At 43.2% G+C, this 24,774-nt stretch overlaps 1 long non-coding RNA gene across 3 annotated transcripts in view; it reads left to right on the top strand.

Moving 5' to 3' along the window:
* The window catches only part of LOC143325789 (uncharacterized), an 87,730-nt gene extending 79,277 nt beyond the window's left edge, over positions 1-8,453 (top strand). For 2 of the 3 annotated variants that reach the window (XR_013077570.1, XR_013077572.1), the window contains 2 exons: positions 1,232-1,440; positions 3,042-8,453. This is a non-coding gene — a long non-coding RNA (uncharacterized LOC143325789). The other variant, XR_013077571.1, reaches the window with a different exon arrangement.
* The last annotated feature ends 16,321 nt before the right edge of the window (positions 8,454-24,774 follow it).

The raw sequence follows: 24,774 nt of genomic DNA, 5'->3' as shown, positions 1-24,774 counted from the left end.
CAGCGATGAGTTTTGTATCTTGCATTTACCTGTTAAAATGCTCTGACCTTAGACTGAAAGCCTAAGCGCACTCATACATGCTAAATTTAAGTTGAGCATGACATAAACTTGGAAAGAGATTCTCTTCAAACTGTTGGAAGCAAAAAAACTGCATCCATAGATGTACTGAAACTGGCATCAATCAGCATTTTTTACACATGCATTTAGCATATGATCTGTTGGCAGTTCGCTCCTACCAAACTCATTTAGTATGCTGTTTATCAAGGCAGGTTTCTGCATCTCTGGAGTTTTCTGGAATGTAGGCTGCTACACCTACACAAAAACAGCAGTACTATAGATTTTCACACATCACTCAGGTCTGCAATAATTTTAACCTCCGAATATTTTTTTTTATCACCTCCAGAGCACAGCTTCTTCTTGAGTTCGCCCATTTCAAAAAGTGAGTCCGCTCAAATCTCTGGGGACGTAAAGAATGAGTAAAGCCCGCATGTCTATTTAGAGTGATGCAAAGACATGTTACACCATCTCAATCTGTGTCAGCCTATATGCTATGTACACTTGGAAGAAGTCAGTGTCTGTTTGTGCCATATAGATTTATCACCTCTTAAGTTTATGACATTTCTGGAGAGAAAAAAAAAACAATCATGGCACAGACGGAGTGGGGGTGGGGTGGCATTTGTCAGTGCTCTCATTGGGGTTCAAAAGTAGAATGCAAAATGTCTGTCTTTGTCTAATCCAACACATTTTATTTTTGTAACTGAGAAATCTGTTCAGGGACCCCAACATTTTTTCCAACTGTCAGGGTGTCATTTGTCAGAAAAAAAAAGTGAAACTGCATTCCCACCCCCAGTCCTTCTGTATGTTGTGAGGTTATTGCCGTTTCAAACACGCAAGGTGGCGGCGTGTACGAGACGCACACGTGGACGCGGTGACCTGTTACCTCGAACAGTCACCCTTCATGGTCATTTTGCCCTGCAGAGAGCTCTTTGGCCGATCTCCTGACTTCCTCTTTGACACTGTTATGCCCTATAGCCTCATCCTCCATCAGTGAATGATGACTTTTTAAGGAGCCAAAGCCGTCAGACTCCAGAGTATTGTCCCTCATGATTGAGACGTTAACCTTCAGGGCAGCCCTTTGCTCTTTAGTGTCTAATTTTGTCTTCTCTCCCTGCTCTCCCCCCCTCCTGCCTCTTCTTCTCCTTTCCCTTTCCCCCCGGTTTGTCTCCGCCAGCAGCCGGCACAGTGAGGACGTCGAGCCATTAGCGAGTCCCAGCACTGATAATGAAGCCACAGAGGTGGTCTGAGCCAGTGTGGCACAGGAGCTGGAGCACAGGAGGAAGGTAGATTAGGATAATTACCTGGCCACGGGGGGAACGATGAGAAAAATGTCTCACTTCCTGCAGGCCTCGATCGAAGAAGGACCAAGTGCGGTATAATCAGGTGCGACACCTTTTGCTCAGAAAGGAAAGAAAAATTAGTTCAAATCAGCTCTTGCGATCAAAATGTGAACTGATGCATGTCTGGTTTTGTCATCATTGTCGCATCCCATGCGTGTGTGTACTTATTTGTTGTGTTTGCAGCCGTGGTTTAGGTCTCTAGCACATACTGTACGTAAGCCCTAAATATCCACACTCGCGGAGACTTTGAAGAGCCTATGAGGTCAGGTTTTAAATTATGGTCTGCACCCACACCAGGCTTTCTCTCCCCACTCCTGTAAATCCATTTTCCACACAATGCATTTCAAATCAAAGCAGCGTCACCATAACACGCCTTAGGAAACATTAAGCCATAGTGCATTACTTTCATGTATGATAGCATAGCCCCTGTATGCTTTGATGTGCTCACTTTTTTTTAATGCTTTATTAATAATAACACACTGGCTGCGTCTCACACCAGCATCAGCTTCTGGTGCTCCTTTCTCGACTCCAGAACTACATCCCTCACTCCTTCCATGCCTCAGCTCCGTCATCCCTCCCCAGCCCCTGAGCCTTGTCTCGGGATTGGCCTGTTTGTGTTTGGGAGGGGGGGATTAGAGAGAATGACAAGGGCCTCGAGATGAAGAGGGTGACAAAGACCTATCAGAGGGCAGAGAGTACAGAGCGCTGCATCATCATTGGTTGCTGTGGAAATCAGACACGTCTTCATTTCTTCCAGCCATCCTCTCCAAGTGCCCAGCTTTCATTTCCACGCCCGGAGAGGGAAGCAGGGAGAGGAAGAGAGAGAGAGAGAGAGAGAGGAGGAGGAGGGGGTCAGGATTAGAGTTTCTGTTTGCGCATTTAAGTGTGTGTGTGCACATGTGTGTTTGCTTGCCATGTTGTGTGCAGTAAACATCTTAGAGATACAGAAGGATGAGCGTGTAGACACTGATAGCACTCACCTCCTCCAAAGCTGGCCAAAATACAAATGCTGGAGCAGATTTGTAGTCTAGCTGAACATGTTCCCTATGAATGGGAAGCCTGAGTCATAGTCACAAGGGTACAGATTAGAATACAGATGCCTCAGTGATTTCTCCATTATTTCAGCATTATCACAGGATATTTTATGTTAGCGTCGCAGGGAAAGGTGCACCAAAGCACATAATGCCTGATCAGTATTTGCTGATATTTTCTTTCTGACGATTTCAAAGCAACGTGGGCAATTTAGTGGATCACTTAGCAGCTCCATGCATTCATCTGCTGATTTGATTTTCGCTTTTGTGTTTCTTCTTGTTTGTGTTCCTTCCTGATGCTTCTTTCCTCTCTGTTCTGTACTGTTATTGAATCTCGATTTGTGTTGTTGTTGTTAGAATCTCAGCCCACAGCTTCTGCAGCAGTTCTTCAAGTCATTTAAAGGCAATCTGTGGTTCTGGTGTTCTGGAATAAATAAATGTATGAATATACTAATGCAACTCATTTCTGTGTCTTTCAAAATGTGCTACATGAAGCTACATTTCCAAAAGCTCTTCACTGACCTGCGTGTGTTTGATTTGTCACGTGTGCTCTACGAGCATGTATGCGCACTCATAGCAATTATTCAGTGTCATGCAATGTTTTTCCACACAGACTTGACAGCGTTCTGCAGTGGAAGACCTTCCTAAAGTTTTCATATGAAGAACGTGCCTGTTGAGCTTGTTGTGCACCAGACTGTTTGCCTGCTTGTTAGGATGCAGCCAGTTGACTCTGGCTGCATGAACAGCGATATGATGGGAGCAGTGGGGCTGGGCTCCAGCCGACTCTGCTCTCCTCCTCACCCATAATAGATCTGCGTGGTCTGCAAGCCCTCTGGGGGCACCTGGCTCCACTCCCTGCCATCTCTGGCCGAATCGATCGCCGAGGCCATCCCAGCGCGGAGACCGGGGGTCAGCTTCAAAGGCCTCCTGCCCACTTCCTGCCACCTGGTGTTCCGTTTCGGACAAAGGGTACATTTCTTTTCGGCTCCCTCCGCCCTCCATTGCCCTTCTACGAACAGGTTAAGGACATGGAGCCGGTACAGCTCCACCCTGTGATCCCCTTCAGCCTCCTCCCCGGTCACCCACACGGCGGGAAGGTGAGAGATCAGGCTCATCCAGACACCACACAATCACACACCCATTTGATGTGAAAATCTGCTTTTGATTTAATTATGGCCTAAGGACGCATGTCCCTACATAGAAGTGACTTGGTAATTTTGTACATTCTTCATGGACCGGCAGGTGTCGAGTAGACTTAAATCTCTAATCTCGGTTTAAATTTTAAGTATAGTGCATACATAACATTTTCTTTGTTCAGTCACTGACAAAATCACCACATCAACCTGGGGCGGCATTATTCATTTATAGGCTATATTTAATGAGACGTATCATCATACAGCATGAGAGAAAAGTTAAGGTAATAGCTTGTTTATAATGATGCATTAAATTAAGTGAACTTTTTGGCTCTCACTTGAAACATGTTTCATTATTAACTGATCAACAGATTTGCTATGGTATGAATATCTCTATCTCTCTTTCCCTGTTGGTCAAGTAACAAATGGCAGGGCTATCGAACACACATTTTATCTCCATGAGGGCTGTTGGACAATTAGCTCCAAGAATACATATTAATCAATCGAGAATTTTGAATCTGCTTATTAAGCCCAGCCATTTTTTTCCCTCCAATACATTAGCAGATCTCAGTATGTCCGCTACTCTTGTGAACAGGGATGAGAAGGAGATAGAGGGAGAGGAAATAAAGGTCTGATGAGTTTGGCAAAGAGAGGATGGAGGCTGAGACAGATGGCATGAAGTCTGCAGCACTCTGGCGTGGCTCGCCTGGTGCTAAAATCCTCCTCTCTCACATTCCAACAAATCCTACCAGGAGGCTGGGGAGTCTGTCACACCACTCCAAGGATCCACACGGCTCTCTTCACCCGCCCCCCTCCACCCCATCTCCTGCTTCTCCTCTGTCGCCCCGGCCCAACCGAGCCCCTGACCACTCTGTATATCGCATTCCTGCTATTTTATCCTCACATAAATATATATATATACACACACTCACACATTAACATCTATATAGGTGGGCCGTGTGGACCTTTACAGGCCTGGTAAGATAAGAAGCACCGGGGGGTGAAGATATGAAGAAACTCTGTCTGACTGCTCTCATGGAAAAGGAGCCAGGGGGGCTTAATTGAGAGAGGTGGCCTTTCCTCTCGCTCCAGTGTAAAAAATCTTATTCAATAAACACTGGACCAAATCACAAGGGAAAGGCTGTACAATCCATTTATATCAGAGGAAGAAGACATAAGAAGCTTTGTGATTAGTTGCACTACAGCCCACATCAGGCCATGGTCCTCAGCAGAAACACTGCAGCTCAATCTCAATCCAAACACACTGCTCAGACCCATATTTCCATCCTCCCCGTGCGCCCTACAATTCAAAGTGGACAGTAAGTGCAACTGTGATTACACACGCAGCACAAGGCCAACAGCTGGATCACAAACTGAGTTTCTAAAGCGTGCTTCTTTGACCACCTCAGACTGGTTCATCTGGTTCATAAGAACAAGCTAACTTATTTTACACTGCGCTCTCTCCCCACGTCTCCTTCTCGCTGTCTCTCCGCCTGCCTTCTGGTTTTTCTAATGAATGACTTCTGAGATGAGGCGCTGCTGTGAGGAGGTCACAGGGGGCGTCAGAATCACATTACTGTTAATGATAATAAAAAGAACAATCTGTGCTAAATCTCTTGGATGCCTTCTCTTCTCTCCCCATATGGAATGAATGTTTTATCTGCTATTGTTTTGAATGTCTTTACATGTTTTTGAATTGAAGTCGATGCAATTAAAATGCACACTAAATATTGTTTTGTGTTTTCATGCAAGCGTTGCCTATTGACAAAAGGCTGCTCTGATAAAAGGTATACAGTGGTGCACCATCTGGATTACAAAGTACACCACCAAGCACAACATCAGGCTGCCACATCTTAGAAACATGGTGCTGCATGAGAAAATGTATTCCCTACGGTATGATTTTAAGTGCACAGCGAATGCCAAGAAAAAGACTCAAAATGCAAACACAACTTCTGTCATTTGACAAGGGTTATGCAGGAGTCGGGCTTTATTGATGTGACTTCAACTTTTTACTGACAAAAGGTTACAGGAGTTTGCAGCTTTTGGTCCAACTCTATTCAACTTAAATTAAAACAATTAAGTGGAAATCAGTGGAAGCATGCGTTTGACGGATGACAGCTTTCCTCATGTTTGCATGCAGCCTCAATGCAAACCTTAACAGCTCTACATTTCTACAACTAAGTATAACAGCAATGGAAAAACTCATATTGACACAGCTTTTTAAAAAGTTTTGAGATGAAAACGGAAACGTGTTTCAGCAACCGCAAAATAATACAGAATAATACGCCTAGCAGCTCCGGATGAGTTTGAACAAGCGTCATCTTGCCGTTCGGGTTTTCATCACTGGTGCAGGCCGTCATATCAACATCTACTCAACACCGAAGTGTTTGCCGGGGTTGTTGACATGGATCTGACATTCACAAGCAGATCATCAGTGACTTTCCCTCCCACCACTACAGAGCTAGAGTTGCTGGCTGTCCTTCCTTCGTGGCAGGGCAGCGTGGCGTCCCCAGGCTCATTGGCATTGCAGCTGTCACCCACAGGATGGGAAAGTGGCAGGGTCGATGGCTCCACGACATGGCTTCTGGCAGCATCCCTCCCTTCCTGGCCCGGTGAAAGGGCAGGGATGGGGAGCCCAGTCTCTCGGTGCATTGATCGAGGGCCAGCCCTCCATTAGCCACCGTCAGAGCTAAAGGTCAGCTAAGGCCAACGGATGGGTCCTGTGTGCGCATCCTATGGAGTGACTCATTCTCACACCCAGGGAGCAAGTCCTTACCACTTTGGTCTGTGCTGCCCCCTACTCCTGGTGGCCGCATGACGATGGCTACTCCTCTCAGAATAGTGTACCCCTCCCTGGTGGGTTGATGCGGGTGAAACTCACTCGAATATCCCTCTTTTTGTTTGATGTCAGCCACATTATGCATTATTGTTGCTTTTAGAGATATTACGATCTCCTGCCAAATTAAAAGCGCCTTCCTTCTAATTTTCTCCAACAGAAATTGCTTAATAAATGAGCAGGGCCTGATTTGCACTGATGATCACACAGCAACACAATTGTGTCAAATTGCTCAGCCAGAGATGGTGCACCACTTCGTGCTCATCAATGAGTGGCAACTACTGCCTGGTGTGGTTTACATTAATGCAGCCAGGCTGTGAAAAGGGGATAATTGTGGTGCTAAATGCTGCAGAGGCTGACAGGATCCATTTCTTGACTTGTCAAGGGCAGCAGTGATAGAGAGGGCTGTGCCGGGGTCTGTACACACACACAAGCAGATGAGCTTATTTGCACCAACACGCATGCACACATGTGGGCACATGGGCGCGCACACACATAGGCAGACAAAATCAGCCACACTCCACATAGCACATAGAGATGATTGTCTCTTGCCTCTGTCAGGTTGTGCTTTTTTTCTCCAGCCATGGAGACCTCATCCTGGGAAATTGAGCAATTTCTGATTGAAAACAGTGCCGGTAATTAGAGCACTCACTATTTGTAACCACTTGGCATTGCATTAGTATGCAAAGCTGGCAGCCAGCTTATCTTGGGGAAAACGTTTGTTTCCTTAATTGCCCTCTTAGGACAAAAGTGAAGGGGGTGGGTGGGGAGGGAAGAGAGTAAAATGTTAACGTGCTGCAGTAAGAATGGAGACTGGTGTGTTGAGGGGATGTGACTCCCTGAGCACAGGGGTTAAACTCCACTAATAGGCTGCATACAACACACATGGGCACACACACAGGCACAGAGTAACAGTGGAGCACTCATACACCCACATATGGGCACACACTTGCGTTGGCACATGGGCACATGGAGGCACAGACAAAAAAACAACTATGACGAGCGCACACATTCCAGGACACACACAATTAGGCACAATTAACTCCATAGACATACTATACGCTGTAAAAGTAGACAAAAGACACCTATTCACCACTCTAATGTATTGAATGACTCCATCTTTAAATAAAGAATGCACTAAGATGTAAAGCAGGAAATGAGCTCACTCAGATGCTTAAATAAAAACAGTTTCTCAAACGTACAGCACGCGTAGTTTCAGCTGCTGATATCAACCTTGAGACAAAATGATTCATCATCCTTTGCCATCTATTGCATGCAACGCTTTTTACTGCATAGTTAAAAATGTTCCACCTGTAAACAGCTCATTCATTCAGCTCATACTCTTACCGTCACTGCAGGAGGGGAGGCAGAGAGGAGTCTTTTCAAGTTAAATTCTGCATTATTTGGCTGGTCATCTTCTCCTTGTCACATCTGTTCGCACAGGGACGCGCATGGGAATCTTAAGTGAACCCTGATGGCATGAAAACAGAGATAAATCCACTTTGAAATGTTACTTTTAGCAGTAAAAATAGTATTTAGGTTTGCAAAAGATGCAAATTGTTTTGTTTTTTGCACCACTGACTCATGGGGTGTTAGAAGCAGTTGCTGAATTACTCTGATTTCCCCTGATGGTTAAGCAGGAGTATCTATATCTCAGAGGACCAGATAGTGAGACATTCTTCCTTTCACAAAACAAAGAGGAGATGTATAATTAAAGCGCTGTACCACATGTAAAGGCATGAGGCAGATTCACTTTCAATAACCATCTGTGCACATATGAAATCAGCTTTCACATTACAGAACAGAGATATTTTTTGTTTTGCTGTTTTCACAAAACAAATGCGGTTTTAGTCTCAAATCTTGTTCCTTCATGAAAAAGACAAACTTTGGAGTGAAGCTTTATTCCTTCTGAAAGGCCAATAACGCAGCCATGAAGCACGAGGCTTGTATGTCTGCCTGAAGACGATTAACCAGTTCAAACCTTGCTGCTGTGAAAACGTTTGTTTTATGTCTGTTATGTTAAAAAAAAAAAAAAAAGGAAAAGCATATTTAATGAAATATAAGAAAATGTGATGACCCGTTGAAATGCTCTCCTCTTTGAAAAGGTTATCAGCACATGTTGAAACTCCTTTTGCGAAGTCTAATCCGCTTTACTCACAAACAGACACAAAAAGACGCAGAATCAGTTCATATTAAGCAGAATCAAAGTCAGTGAGCGCGGGCTTCCAGGCGATCTTAAGTCTAATAGAAACAGCATTTTTAACACAACAATATCTGGGAGATACAAAATCAAAACCTCTGACTATGACTTGAATACTAATGCTTTACTCGGAGTGGTCTCTTGGACAATTATGTGCCACTGAAGAAGGCGATTTCCTCCAAATCGAGATATGACAATTACAGTTTGGATGAGGTGAAGGTAATTTACATGAATTAGTTTTTCCTCTGTGGAACAATGGGACAAACCAGAAGGCAAAATCACACACGAAGTTATATGACGGATTTTAATGTCAAAACTGAGCATCTGAGTGCACCGTTTTAACCTTTTGGTTATTTACTCTGAATAAACATGTCGCCAGGAGTGATGGAAAAAAACAAAAACAGCCCGGTTTTAATAACATGCAGCAAATTATTATCTAAAGAATTTTTTAAAAAAACTCAAACGAAACAGCTGACAGAAGTGAGGTTGCAAAAGCGATATTATACATGAAAAAAAAAAGTTTTCATTTTGACTTTTCAGCGGAGGCAAAAGCAGCAGCCGCCCGGATGCTACAGGTGGATGAATAATGATGAAACCGCTCCCCAGAGTGCGGGCCCAGGGGCCTTTCATGCACTTTGGTTACTCGTTAAAAATGAAAAAAATAAAAAAAATAAAAATCCGCAACCACTTCCCAAATCAGCTTTATTTCATTCACTTAAACGATAAAAGGGTCATGGTGTTAGAAATAGGCCAATTCCACATTAACTGGTGTCCGATGAAATCAAGTTTCCTCTTTCTTCTCACGGATCAGTTGCGTTCAATGTTTTCAACAAGGCAGCGCAGACGGAAGAGAGTGAATTCAAGTTTTTTGGGGAGAAACAGGTTGATCGCAAAAAAAAACCCAAAAATAAAAGGATGCATTTCAATATCATCCGCAAAGTTTGCTCAAAGAACCTGAGAAAACATCAAAATAAAATCCCCTCAAGAGAAGAGGGACAGGTGACCGCCAGCTGCACGCACCCTCCTCCGCGTGAGTTAGACGAATGGCGTCAGGATGACTGATGGACAGATAAAACACTTTCTGGGGACGTTTTAATTAGCCACAGCTAATAAACCGGCCGTTAAAACCATCGGTCTTAATTGGGACAAATACTGGAATTAATAAGAAATATGCGCAAATGTTTATATTTACACCTCCAAATGCAGCGCGCGCTCACGTGCACACGCGGCGGGTGGGCTTGGAGACTGTGTGTGTGTGTGTGTGTGTGTGTGTGTGTGTGTGGTGGAAGGTATTTGCCACATTCCCTGATGAATTTCATGTCAGTCAAATCAGTCGTTCTGGCGTCCGTAAATTATTTTTGACTCTCGGGCTGAAAGGTCTCCGTCGCTGTCTGCGGTTCGGTAGTTTATTAAACAAATTCCAGGCTTCATCTGATGACTTTAATGGGACGTTTTTCTCCTCCTTTTAAACTATAATCAAGGCTGCGACTGAACCAACCTGAACCAACACACTGATGAATGCTGAGATACTTGAAAAGGAGCCCCCCCCCCTCCCCTCCTCGCTTTAGATCATCTCCGGCTGAAGGTTTGAGAGTAGAAGACTTCCTCAAAGTTGTGAGGGCCAAACTGGCTTTAGGAGAGCTGAATCAGTGTCCGTGTGTACACACCATGTCCAACAAAGCAGGGGCTAATCCACCTAATTTACACAATGCACAGGCCTTGTTTACATGGGATATACCCACAGAGGGCCTCTGTCTCGTCCTCCCTGAATTTCAGACCGGACAGAGGTGCGCTTTTTTCCCTCTCTCGCCAAAGTGAATGAGTGTCGTTACAATCTGCAACAAAACCAAAGCAGATCATGTGGCCCTGCACAGAGAGTATGCTTTCATGCAAAAAGAGCAGCATCTTTCACGTATTGCTTATTTCCACCTGTTCACAGCAAGCTGTAAGACGCTGCTTCCTGCAAGATGAAATCTATTCAGGCGTTTACAGGATGGCAGAAAAGTTGGAAAAGTTTGATCTGCAAAAATGTGCAATGAACTCACAACATTTATCAGACTGTACAACGAATTCATTTATTTACTCACAGCGCCAATAAGGCTGCACAGTAACGAATATCATAGGCATAGTCACCAAGTTAGTGTTCAGGCCTTTGTACCAAATCAAATTAATGGACGCTGCTCTTAATACAGCACCTGAACGCATCACACAGACGATCGGAAGCAGAATTAACCTTAAAGATCACTTTTATGTGGCTGTTAAGGTACACTTGTTGTTCTTATGCACAGAGTCTGGACAAGGCGACATTATGAGTCAAAATTAATTGAATTAATTTGTTCCAGGACTTAAAATAGAGCAACAATCATAATTAAAGTCTAACATTTACAGCCTACAGTCCAGTTTGTGCTGTTTGCGAGGTAATTCCTGCTGGAAAATGTTTTTGTCCTCTGACTTTTTTCTGTCCCTCTCATTTCCAAAATAGCCCCGAACTGCTGTCAATCAGAGTAGCCCGCAATTATTCTGCGTGTTTCTACGCATCTTTTCCCTGATTTTACAAATATATGATACAGACTGCATGCATCTCTTCATTTCACACACTGCGCGCGATTCTACAATTTTTAATGAAATCTATTTGCTAGAAAATAAACATCAAATAGTGAAGCAACCTGCTATTAAAAAAAAAAAAAAGAAATACACATTCAACATAGATGTTTCACATTCAGATTCCTTTCCGTTTGCACTGAACGCATCCCCAAACGTCTGAGCTTTCTAATGAATGTAAATGTGTGTTTAAAAAGAGCTTCTAAATTAATTTTTTTCTACTTTCCGTTTTGTAGACCTCATCTTCACACAGCCTTTTCAACAGGCTGTGCGTTTAACGCCGACTGGAGCATTGTCTTATTTTATGTCTTTTCAGCTCAATCACCTATTGACTATTTAGGCAATAAATTAAGAGTCCTGGCTGCTGCGACGATTTTTAAATTGCTTTCATTACGGTCCTATTTCCTGTTCATTCGTCTCAGAGCTCTTTGTGTCTCCTCCGTCTGTAGGTGTGTTTCACTGTTTCCGTAATTGCATTTTTTTCAGCAGGGGTTGGTAATTACTTTGGCACAGCCAGGTAAATTCCGGCGCTAAATTGAAATATTCTGCTTTAATCCTCCCTAAATCCCAATTGTCAGGACACGGAGATGCGAGCAGCAGAGGAGTCATGTGGAGCTCCGGTTGCTTCTTCAGGTGAGCGTCGCGTCGCAGGGGGGCGGAGGATCTCCTCTCGCCGTCATAAGCATAAAACAAGATTACTAGATCTTTATCACCGAGCTTCCACCCCCCCCTCGCAGCACAACAGCTTCACAATCTGAGATTCAAAAAGGGGATGTTGCATAATGAGCAGGAAAACGAATTCCAAGCTGTTTGGGGAGGATATTATTTACAAATATATCAGAAATAAACTTGCTTGAATATTTATCAGGAGTTTCATTCCTTGCACCAAATAGCAGGTGTGTTGAAAGCATCCTGGGATGCATCAGTAACACCGTGCTTGATATCTTTGCTTTGCATGCTATTAGAGCAAGAACAGGCTCAGTAACAGTCATTAGAAATCGTTTTCTTATTATAACCAAAACATGACTGATCGCAGCTAAAATCTAGATTGCAGGTTTTCAAGCCCCTCGCAGGAGTGAGAAGTTTGTACATCCTGCCTGTCATGGTGCTGCCTGAATTTACCTTCCCCATATCTTTAATTTGTAGTCACCAGGAATAAAAGGCTGAGTCTCAGCTCTGGCAGCTCCCATGTCAGTCTTTGCAGGAGTGGGTGACAGAGAACAGCAGAGGCAGATAGCATGCTAAAATCGCATCACTAGAGACCCCACATCAAAGTAGACCAAACCTCATATTGAGTGAACTTTTAAGCCAGAAAGACTGTGTGACATCAGAGCACCTAAAATGTGACTGTCATGTTTTTCAAACTTCGCTGAACACAGGCTCAAAGACTTGAGAAGCATTCAGTGGCAAGCACTGTTCAAACGCACACACTAAGATTAGCAGTCTTTGTCTTACAGGAGCTTCAAAGGCCAATTAGATTGAGAGATGGGTGTGACGAATTTGTCAAAAATAAGATGATAGATATCACTTTGGCAGTGAAGCAAACATGGCTGGGGATTTCACTCAAGCACAGTCATTGACAAGGCACTGTCAGAAAATGTGTCATCTTCAGCAGACCTGCCAGTTGACAAGGATGCAGCTTGGGATTGAGACTGATCAATTCCCAAACTGCCAGCGAGGCATGGCTCTGATAGCAGCACTTTATTTTGTGAAGTAAAAAAAAAAAAAAAAAAAAAAACCCAACTACTGTTCTCTTAGATATATTGTCAACTTTTTATTTGCATCACAGGCCTGCGCCATCCCATGACACAGAACTAAGTGCAGCAAATTTCAGATTTAACAAAAAACAGAAAAAGTGTCATGTTTATCTGCGGTTTTTGAAACTTTAACAGCAGAGTTCTGACCTCTCCACACTTCTGTTTGCACTGTCGTCACGGATGTGGCCTGCAGTGCACATGTCTGGTTTCGCTGTTTAACGTACGCCAATTCAACACGTCTAATACTTGAGCTCGTCTTCGGCCACTATTTCGAAAGTGAAATCCGATACTCAAAGCGCTTTCCTCTTCAAAGTAGTTTCCTGTTGTGCTTTGTGACCACAATAGTGTCAATCTCATACTTTCAAAGCCTCATCTCTGTGTCAGCTTTGAGTAGCTGTCTATACATGTCTCCGAATAGAGTCGAGGCTTTGATGGCCGGTCTGAAAACAGTTGGGAGCATTATGGCAAAATCTAAAGAGGAAAAACTATTTCTATTGATTTGGCTGCACATGAAATTTGACCCGAGATTTGTGAAATTGCTTTCAGAAGCCAAAAATGTGTTTGATGGTGACACGGAAACATCAGTCAGGAAGCTGGAGAAGCACTGTGGGAGCTATAGGGAGGAAATTCCCAATCAGCTGTAAATGACACAACCACAACTCCTGAAAGTCTGCAGTATACCTTGATTGCAAAGGGTGGTCTCTAAATTCAGAGATAGCAACACTCAGTTCTGGCTCAAAGTGCATATTAAGCAGGACGAGCAGCAAGTAGCGTCATGTTTGTAATCAGCATACTGATTTGCCGAGTAATCAAGTAGAATATTTATTGACCGTTTTGATAATCGAAAAAAAAATACCAAACATCTGCAGCTGCCAGCGTGCTCATATTTGAGTTCTTTCTGCTCCTTTTGGTTTGTATGATTTGAAGTCAGGCATCTTTAGGTCAAACAAAACAAGCAACTTGTCGATCATGCGTTGCTTATACAAGCTTGAACTGGGCAGTTTTCAAAAACCTGATATTTCATGGACTAAACAAGCAATTAATGAGGAGAGATCAATAGATGAAATTTAAAAAAAAAGTCGATAATTGCGGCCTGGCCCTCAGTAGTGATGCATTATACTGTATTTCTGTTTGATACGAATGCCTTTGGATTACATTTCTCCCACCATGAATCATGCGCTCTTTGTCAGAGATGTGAGGTTTGGGGTCATGTCGGAATAAAAAAGCTCTTAGCGTTGTCCTAAACAATGGCCATTTGGGAAGCTGCATTTGAAGCCATGCCAAGTGATTGGGAAAAATCAAATGACAATAATCAGATGAAAAGAGAGGCAATCTCAATAAACTTTGTCATTCAACTATTCAAGGTTCAATCATATCAGAGGTGTTTTGCATAACTATGAGACCCTGGTTCTAATCCTCAAAGGGTTTCGGGGCTACTTGGCTTTGCACTGTAGTCATTCAAGGTCTCAACCCGGTAGGAAATATGGGCTGCCATAGCAACACAAAGATGGCCTCTAAAGGCTTAGCATAATTCTTCCCTAATAGAAAAATAACAGCGGCAAATCCCGTCCTTAGTGAACTGGCTTATTTGACAGAGGCAGACTCCCACCTGTGAAGCACATAGTCACCACACCAATGCGCTAAGACTACGATAAGATGAAAAAGAGCCCATCTCTGGATGGGGATGGGCGGCCTAAGCTCAAGCCAAATTCTTTCTCTTCTGTGAAGCTGAAAACAGCCCACAGTGTGTCTCTGGCTATAGCTTTAGGTTTTTGAAGCTGGACAATATGAGCTGCCAAATGAATCATACTCTCTATATAGTACTTAACTTTGAAGTGCTTAAGCCATACTCTGAGAAAAACTTTTGGCAGGAGGAGATGGTTTATATGGGATCACATCTCAGCCAGTGAATTGTTTTTGCCTCCTCGCTCTCATTTTAACGTTCACGGGATGTTCCGGTGGTAGCGGTTTGGCATCAGGATGCTCCAAACCTGCCTAGTAACTGTCCTCTCCCTTCTGATTGTGATCACAAAATATGTGATCCCCCTCCCTTTACCCCTCCTCCCACTTTGTTGCCAGGTACCACAGAGATGGATTCTTGTCACTGTGTGAGTTGCATCAGGATGATGAGCACCGGGGAGAGAATAAATTACCAGCACACTTTAGAGTGGGAGGCATGTAAGTATCAGCCGCTACAGCAGTGCATTGCTCTCTGCTTATGGAATCACTAATGAGGAGCGATACCCGGCGATGTTGCAGCCACGGTGATCGAGCTAAAATCAAAGGCTTTATGAAATCATTACTGTCAAAGCTAGCTCTGAAAATCAAATGATTGCCCAACGAGGATTTCTGTAAGAGGTGTATGGCGCTGATTTGTCACACGCAAAGGCTAAGATAGAGAGGCAGAGTGAGGGAGCTGCGGTCGAGAGACGCGATGCTTCCTCTGCTGTGCACCTGAGTCAGCCATTTTTAGCTCGACTGGATTTCTGTTTATTCACGACATTCAACAGCTAGAGCCTCATTGTCGCCGCGTCTTCCTGTCAGCGTCCTACTGTAGGTGCCAGCCACTTGTCTTATTCAGCTACGTTTAAAGGGTATTTCAGCCCGCCGAGATGAGCCCTGCTTCCTCATTCCTGACTGCGTATAATCTCATCATTGTCAGCAGTGTTTTTCTGTTTCATGGCGTTCGAGAGCATGTAGTCAAGATGACAGAGCAGAACTGAAAGGAAGATTATCATTGTATCATCATGTCCTTTCAGCTCAGGGCAGAGGAACATGCCTATTGCTTGCAGTTACCTAACAACTTAATCAATATTGAAAATCACCATAAGATAAAAGGATTCATAGCTTATTATCTTAATTTCATTGAGTATAAATCCTCCCTATCTAGTGCTTGTGGTTCTGATAGCCATAAGGGCGATCTATTAGTACTCTAAAGGGACTTTTTTTTTTTTTTTTTTGTCATGCAAATTCACCAGCTTTCCTTTCTTATCAATTCATCTTTTTGCTGTTGGGCAAATATGCAAAATTCCTATATTAATATTCTATTCCTCCCATTATATTAAGACTTATTCAATATATTGTCATTAAAAACAATATCTTTTTCTTTGCCTTTTACACCTCGAAATTCTGCATTCGCTACCTTTGAAACCACCAATACCTTTGAAACCACCAATGAAAACCTCTTCACTGGATCCTCTACATTCCTGCGGCTTGCCTATATAATGGAGTGATTCGCAGCGCCGTCTTCGCATTAAATGGGCAATGACATTCATTATGTCCATATGTGGGACTGAATGTATTTTATAGTTCAGCCTCAGTGGCTACTGCAGAATACATTAATTAAATCACTGTATGGACTACTGTCCAACAAGAGGCCAGACTCTCCTCCCTGAAGGGAATCCCACTGAATGCCGGCCCATAAGCCTCCTGTTTCAGTCTTACGCCGAGGCACCTTTCTACATCAAAGCTCGCACAGCACCATGTCTCAAAGATTCACATCTCCAGGAAAGAATGGCCTCTGCTGAGATGTGGACACCTCTGGCCTCATTTAACGTGCATGGTCTCCTCCCCCCTCTCCAGGCCTGAATCCGAGGATGGAGTGGCTATCTGACGAGATCACACAGAGAGGTGCGGGAACTTAAAGGCAAAGAGTTAGTGTGCATCCTACCAAGAGTCTCAAAAGAGTTCTATTAAAACACGTTCAATATGCCGGTCAGGGCTTTCAAAGTGCTGCACACCCTCTAGCCCCGGCAAACTCAAAGGGCATCAGTGCACATTCAGTAAGGGGAATCTGGCCCCCATTAATTTAATGAGTCCAGGGTATTAGTATGCCATAGCCAGCTGTGAAGTCTCCCTTTTTTCATCTCTGGTGCAGTTTTAAGGAAAGATCCACCAACTTGGGAGTGACAAAGGAGAGCAGGGAACGAGGTGCGCTCATCTAATCTGAGATCAATTTCTGGCTGTCAGTCCTCAGAGGGCAATTTCCAGTGGTTAAGATGTCTTTGTGCTAGCTGGAAATCCAGATAAAGAATGCAGAGTGGCGCTTTTACTGTCACCAGGAGAACTTTGCTGTCTCCTTATCATGATTACATCCTCAGAAAACAGACATGAAACTTGTAAAAAACAATGGGCAGGGGATTGGCGCATGGAGACATATTTGCATAACATATTTGGAGACATGCTGTGGTCATTATAGCACTGCAAGTCTTTTTTTTTTTTTCATTCAAATCTTGTCTACAGTCACTTCACAGTTAATTAGCTTGGTAAACAGCGACGTTGCTTTCTAAAGCTCTAAGACCTGACTTACAGAAGAACACAGAGCCCGTCGCTACACAAGGAACTGACATGCAACTGACAGTCACCTGTAAGAGATTACAGAGACAGTGGAGTTTGCCAGGGCCTGTCAACCAGTAAGTAGCAGCTGCTGGAGCTAATTAAAGGCATAGTAACATGGTAACATAGCCCGGCTCAGGGCCACATCAAACACTCCTCTTCATGCCAGTCTGGAGTCTCATCTCTGGGATGCTGAGGCCCTCTGTGACCTGCGCTGGGAGCCTGCTGGGCCCTAGACCTGACCCGAGAGCTGCGAGGTGAATCAGAATGGGTCAGCACCACTGTGGGGTGCACCTGGCCTGGCCTTACCTGCGTCTGTATCTGCATACCAAAACGTGGCCATGCGGCTGTGTGGGTGTGGCTGCGTGGACTCTGACCTGCACAACAAAGCAAAAGAGAGAGCCAGGGTGAGAGGTCAGGAGGAGAGAGGAGGCTTAGGGAAAACACACGTAGGACGCATTGGCTAAACAGGATCAGAGGGACTCATATGGCTCGGCTGAGGTAGAACCAGATGCCCTCAGAAGTCCTGATGAAACACAAGCTCAATGTAAACACGCCGCCTGAATGGATTGTGCTTAAGTTATGCGTAATTTAGCGATAAGCTTCAATTAAATGTCACTAAAAACTGTGTTTATCTGGTGATCTGTAGATAAAAAAAAAAACAACTTAAATTTGCCCAGTTACAAATGAAAAAGCTCTTTCAGATTGCCATCTCTCAAAATAACACCGAGCTCAATCGTAATGAGCGCTCTCGCTGAACAAAAGTACCTGAAACCCACTGAGGAAAGGTTGTTCCAGCCAATATTTATAGACATGTGATAAAAGGAAAAAGATAAAAGAACAGATAGTTGACTCTCACCGGTCCGTCTGTTTCTTCTCTGAATCTGTATGTCAGTTGTAGAGCCTGTGTGTAACTAACCGCAGAAACATATCCAAACAAATCTCCAATGAAACCTTTGCTCAAATACAGCCGCAGCACCAAATCTGTGGAAATAGTTTTATCTCATTATCGAAAATATTTTTGACCCAACTCAAATTCCTCCCTCAATACTGAGTGAATCCTGAATGCTTCTGTGTAAATACACTACAGTTTGTCAGCCGAATATTGCACCAGCTCCATCACTGTTTCTCATTTAAATGTTCATCACTCTCTGAACCAAATGTTTTCTGTTTACTTTCTCTGCAGTCAACTTTGATTCGTAACGGCGTGCTGGGGTTGATGAGCAGTATCACATAGGTGGCAGCTGCAGTGCTGATTCAACATCAAATCTAAAAGGAATGTGGCAGAAGGCAGTGGGCGTTGTCTAAGTCCAGTGATCTGGCCCTGTTAGGTGGAAGGCTCCGGGCGCCGTGTCGTGGCTCTTGGGGCCGGCCCTGCTGGCGTCTCTAGGAAGACATCTGCAGTACGGCACCACGGCGCGTCTCCCCGGGGAGCCACGCTGCGGCGCTCGGGCCACCTGAAGCAGGTCTCCGTCTCCACCTGCCACACTGAGCGCAGACACAACGTCACGCAGGGTTGCCTGTACGCAGACCTGTCTACAGGCGTGTCACTGTCAGCCGAGACAGACGCCAATTTGCCACCGTTCACCGGGGAGGTGAGCACAGCTGATGTATGCAGAGGACATGTTCCAAACTGCACCATCAAAATGAGGATTTTTTTTCTCTTGTCTGCTGACACTTCACAATAGCAGTGAAAAATTCAATCCGGCCTATGTTGGATATTTTGTGTGCCTGCCGAGTCGTAGGCCCGAACAAAATGAGAAAGCCCTTGACTGGATTTCGGGGGCCTAATATTATTCTGCCACCCTGGGCAGCCCAGGTTCTCTTGTTGTGTAAAATAGAGTGACGGCAACTTTCCGCTTCACGTCTTTATGGCTTCATGCTCAGACTGTGAGGGTCTGAGTGCTGTGTTCTTTCAGCAGTCGTCCTGTGGTCTCAATCTCTTTACACGTTTCACTGCCAGGCTCCTCTCTACCAGGCCTCCCCAAACTGAGTAATCAGCAGATGTCTTTATAGAGCAGCCCACTGCCACGTGCACACCCTGCATTCTTTGCCAGTTTCATTTGGCAATATATAATTTTTTTCTTTCAGATTATTATTATTCTTTCAAGCCCAGCAGCCATGTTGATTTGGTTCTTAATGTGGCCTGGGGTTGCAAATACCGCTCCACTCAGCACTTTGAATTCATATGCCTGAGTGATACATCCCAAGTGTACTTACAGTAGGTTAGTCCACTCTATTATTCCAGAGACCTGCTGATTTAAACAAACTGACATAAAGAAATTCAACGGAATCCTCTGACCTCCACAAAGACAAAGTCAAACCAGCTGAGCAGGTTTTAGGGATCACATCCCAGGACAGTTTCAGTAATAAAATACTATACGCTCACCTGGACTGCTTCACACACACAAAAACCGCTGCAGAAAACCAAATTATGTTGAACTCTCTGTCAGCAAACATGTTGCAGAATAATGAGCAGGAGGTATGTGTGCTTCAGAGAAACAGCTCGCACATTCGCTCCAGTGCTTCACTTCAGCAAGGATGTTTGATTTGGTTGATCTTTGAACATCCTCTTCACATCACTGTACTTAAGACATGTTATTCAAAACATACAAAGATGATAATACACTAAACTTATAAAAAAAAAAAAAAAATACCCAGTACTGCAATGCCTTATTCTAACTATGACGAAATCGACATCATAGCCGCACACACAGGTGGTAAATGGACTGCATTTATGTCGCACTTTTCTATTCACACTGACCGCATGAGACGGGACATTAGTGCAAAGTATCATTTTGAGGCACTTTACTTGAGTATTTTCATTTTATGCTTTTTTATATTGTCGTTTTTCCTTCACTAAATCTGTCCGATAGCTGCTAGTTTCTCGTCAGATTACCGTACGGTGAGTTTATCCAATGATGCAAAGTTGAGGATTAAACTGAGGCTGCAACTATTGTCATTATTGATTAATCTGCTGATCATTTCTCAATCAATCAATTATTGGCTCACGAAATGCCAAAAAAAAAAAAAAAAAAAAAAAAACAGCCATCACGACTTCCAAGAGCTTGAAGTGAGGTCCCTAAATTGCTTGTTTCATCTGACTAATAGTCCAAAACCAAAGTATAATTAATTTGCACTCGCATGTGATGAAAAACAACAGCAAACTGGAGGAAGGGTTTTTGTGTTGGAAAAATGTCTGACAGGATTAATCAATTATCAGAATAGCTGCCAATTAATTTTCATTCTCGGCTAATCGTTACAGGTCTAGTTTAACTATCTGGCAGTATATAAAGTAGGTAAACTTGTACAGCTATGCCGTTTAAATGCTGCTTAGGAGTAAGAATCTGGTAGTGATGGTAATACTTGTGTACTTTTATTCAAGTAAAGGATCCGAATACCTTGTCTACCACTGTCCATATGTAACTCAGAAACGGTCTGCAAAACTAACTTTTCTGGCCTGAACATGGCAACATCCATCCATCCGTTATGGGCATGTGGCAGCATGCATTTACAGACCCATGAGCACCACCTGGGCACCATCAGGGCACCAACATGCCAGCGTTCCTTGTCTGTCACCAGTATTGCTGCAGAAGGTGGCAGACTTGTTAAGGGTTGGGTACTCGAGAATTGAGCTGTCAAAATTAGCGACATTTCTGGTTTGTTTAAAAGGCAAAATGGGTCACGCGCCGAGGCAACAGCTAAGACCCACGAGGGCTGCCATAATGCTCGTCGCTGAGGAGTCATTCATTACTGTATGCTATCACATCAAGAAAATATTTTCAGATTTTTTTCTCATTACCATCTGAAATGACCTGGCAGTTATGAGAACTAATTATTTCACCTAATTGTGTCATAATAAGTCGCATGATAGTGTTGATACTTCTGTCACTTACTCCTTAATGTCTACCCTGACCTTTGATAGCGATCCTGTTAATGACAACTCCATGAACTCACTTTTTATTAATTGGCGATTGTGCTGGTGTAATGACATGGAGATAGGGAGGTGTATGTGTGTGTGTGTGTGTTTGTGTGTGTGTGTGCGCCTCATAAGTGGTGATGTTAGACTTGTGCACTTGGCAAGCATTTTTTTTTTTTTCGCTCCATTTGGTGACAGATTGGGTTTAAACAACATTATATCTTCACAGTTGTGACTCACAAGCCTCAGCGTTACAAAGTCAGGGTGAGGTTTAGCACTTCAGATGAGGATGAAGGAGGACCAGGTCGCCTCGCTTCGTCTTTTAGTTTATCACTTTCTGCCAGGCCTAATCTGCGACTCAGTGAAACAAGCCTTCAACACTGTCTTACTGTTGTCAATCAATCCGCTCTTCCCCAGCAAAACCCATTCTCTATCCACCTATGATCTAGCCACTGCAAATGTAGCGTCTGGTGATGATATTGGCCGATACTGAGACGAGAAACCACGTCCTTGCTTAAGACTCTTTCTTGAAATGTCTGAAATCCTTTAAAAACACAAATAAAGGTAACCTGACGACATTTGCAAAAGTTGTGACATACAGTAAATTCAACAACGCAGGCGACCAGTGTTTACGTGCCTGATTTACTAGAAAAGACAGCAGCTCTCCATTGACTGTAGCCCGTTGCACCATGGGGTGCTAAGCATTGCTGAACGCTCCTTAGCTACCATGCTAACAACAGCGCTGCAGTTTTTCGACATGACTTTGAATTTTTACACTGAGGTCATGACAGGGTGCGTCTCCTCTGAGCCCCAGGTAGGAGGGCATGCAGGGGGGGGTCTTTTAATATCGATGCTCAGGGCTTGCAAAGCTCCTCCGACGTTAATGTTGCATTAACTCTCTGAGCCGGTATACCTTACTGTCGGCCCTGCCCCTCCTCATCAGCCATGTTTGTTTTTGCTGGTGTTGTGCTATCAAAGGCTAACTGCTTTACAGCACCTCCTGGTGCTCCTCAGGAGGAAACTTTTCCTTTTGAAATAAAGAATTCAGCCTACAGATTTTAAAGTAATAGCAGCAGTCTGTTTCACCATGTGTGAATCTTTTATTATTCTGTTCTTTCGTCAGCGAACAAAATGATGTTAACTTGCACCGATGTTGCTGAAGGGATCCAGGATCTGTTGTTACAGAGTTGTTTGTCTAAAGATCGACTTCACACGCTCCACAGATAACTGCCTGCTCGCTACTGTTTGCCCTTTAACTTTTTTTTTTTTTTGGCTAAATCCATCTGTATGGCAGATGAAGCATTAACTGTGTCATGTCTTTTTTTAAGCAGTGAGTGTGGTGTACTTGTTGTCCAAGAACGATACCCTTGAATGTGGCCTTATGCTCTAAAGCTTTGCTTACGTTCTGCTTTGGCGCACTTGTTCTGTCCTGAGCTGCCTGTCCTTCAAATCCAGGGCTTAGTATGAGGTGGGGCACAGAGGAGGGATAAGGGCTGTCACTGCTGCTGCTGGGGTGCCCACGCCAGCAGTGCACAGAAACTAATAAAGACGCACACTGGTAGGACCCCGCCGACCAAGCAATGAGATGTCACCATAAACAAGCTGCAGGACGTTGGCAGTCAACTTCCTGGTTATATAATGCTGACCCATTTTTACTGAAAGGAAGATTGTAGGTCCCACTCAAGTGCACTGCACTAAGCTAAATTCTCAAGTGTTGTTTGTTATTTCTGAATTTTCACCAACATTAGTTTCCCTTTGTGTCACATTCTCCCCTGCTTTTACATTTAGGCTCAATTTGATCACTTTCCAGTCGAGAAGGCAGACGTCGTAGCATCGATGCTAGCTGCAATCGTGTGTTTTTCAAAACATAAGCCCTGCTAAAGGTTACTAAACCTCCCAACTTTGTCAGTTGCGCTTGCTGTTTCAAACTTGCATGTCAGAGTCCTTCACATAAGCATCAGCTTCCATGTGCACAGGTCACATATCATGTATGTCATCTTTGCAAATGTTGAGTGACATGCAGCAGATAGTGCCAGAACAAAAAGTGACGCATGGCAGCGCAGACAAGTGTCGTGATGTGATGTGTCACGATGGCGAGACAGGTAACGCCATAGATAACCAAAATATACATCAGCAGTCAAAATTGAGTCCTGATAGACAACAAAATGACTCAAATGTAGCCCAGATATGACAGATCTGAATGAGAACGTTATAAGGCGCAGAAAAGCACCGCAAAGTGTCAATCCATCAATATTCAAGCAAAAAATGAAGGTTAAAATGACGCACAGTTAAATTCTAACAATCTCTAAACAGCTAAAGTATTTATTTACTTTACGAAATATATATCATTTTCGTTAATTTAACTCCAAAATATCATATTTCAGATTGCCTGAATTATACGTATGTCAAAGAAAAAAAGCCTGAAGACCAAACAGCAGGAAGAAAACTCATGGAACTAAAATATTAAGGGTGCTTTAATTTGACGGTGTGAAATTGGAGTGCCTTTGAAGAACATCCACAAAAACCCACTCCCTATTTATTTCTCGTCAATGGTGTGACTCTGACATGTCCCTTTTGTACACTGGAATTATGGTCGGGCTCATTTGAGGTACATTTAAAGAAATATGTGACCAGAACCTTCAGGTGAATCAATTTAACTCAACAAAATGAAAGCGGCCCTCTGTGATATAAGCAGGCCTCCCACTTCTTTCAATGCATAGTGCGTTCACACTACTCTCAGTCATCATCATCAGCATCAGCATCGTCATCATCATCATCATCTGCGTCCCATTTTCTATGTATTCTGATTATTCACAGATCATTCAGACTATGTATTGCAAAATAAAACAAAAAAAAAAAAAGCTCATGCATTTTCTCACTCCCTTTTTTCCGAAGGGACCGACAGTGGACAGATATTTATTTTGAAACTTTAAAAATGACCGTATTTCTTTAATAACGACAGCATCTAAATGAGACCACAGCTTCTTAAAATGAGGGGTCAAATGTTGTCCGATGTTGAACTTTTTAATTTTCGAAATAAGCAGGAATCCATAGCCGTTGATGGTATAATATATGTGGAATTAAAGTAAGACACATTCAAATTAATTTAATATATTACAGTAATTCAATACAATTGTAGGGCACTTCATTTTGATTTGATTTAATTTTAGCTTTTGTCAAAAATGAGCTCGAAAATTCATCGCACAATGAAAAAAACATTTATTCAATACATACATGTAGATTAAAAATGCAAGATTAGTTCAAGATAAAAGAAATGATTAAAACAAGGATATTTCCACTGTTTTCCTTCTCATTTAAAAAAATAAAATTAAAATGTAAAATTAGCATATTGATAAGATAAGAAGCAGAGATCATTAAAATAAATATTGTAAAAACTATGGCTGAATTTAAATAAAATGGTATAGACTGACTCAGGAAAAGTGTCTTGGAATTAAAAAACTGGATTTTCCGACATTTTCACAAAGCGTGCATAAACTTTGTTTTGACCTAAAATACTTTTTAGTGAAGAGAGACAGTTTGTAAATGCACGTTATAGTTTTTATCC

Source organism: Chaetodon auriga, chromosome 9 (assembly GCF_051107435.1).
Source record: "Chaetodon auriga isolate fChaAug3 chromosome 9, fChaAug3.hap1, whole genome shotgun sequence".
NCBI lineage: Eukaryota > Metazoa > Chordata > Actinopteri > Chaetodontiformes > Chaetodontidae > Chaetodon > Chaetodon auriga.
Note: the sequence above shows the minus strand (reverse complement) of the source record. Positions and strands in the feature narration are given on the sequence as shown.